The sequence below is a fragment of the Microcaecilia unicolor genome, unplaced genomic scaffold, assembly GCF_901765095.1.
Source record: "Microcaecilia unicolor unplaced genomic scaffold, aMicUni1.1, whole genome shotgun sequence".
NCBI classification, from domain to species: Eukaryota; Metazoa; Chordata; class Amphibia; order Gymnophiona; family Siphonopidae; genus Microcaecilia; species Microcaecilia unicolor.
Window position 1 is genome coordinate 73,446 of NW_021963548.1, and position 459 is coordinate 73,904.

Genomic DNA, 459 nt, shown 5'->3' on the forward strand with positions numbered 1-459 from the left:
CAAATAAAAGGAGGACAAAGTTAATTAATGGCATGCAAGAGGATAAAATAAAAGGCGGCAGCTTGATAAAGGTAGGTGCAGCTACCCTGTAATACAACAGAACATGAAAACATGGAGGAAGAAGGGGGGTTGTTTAATATTAACACCTCAGACAAAAGCTTACTGCAGCTAGGTCAAGACAGTGTGCATGCTCCAGCAAGGAAGGAAGAGGACTGGTTAAAACAAAATTTCAAAGTAAAACAAGGGACTTGTTTGTCTATTCCTATAGCACTTTCTGAACATGCCAAGTGATATCAATGATACATCTTTGAGTTAAAAAGTTAGGAAAATGATCAAGAACGGAAGAGAATGCCAGCCCCAAATGCTAAGGAGTTGCAAACCACTACTGGTCGGACACATTTTGTAACAAGAACAAGCACAAAAATTCAGTCCTTTGTCAGAAGACACCATGTGAAAAAA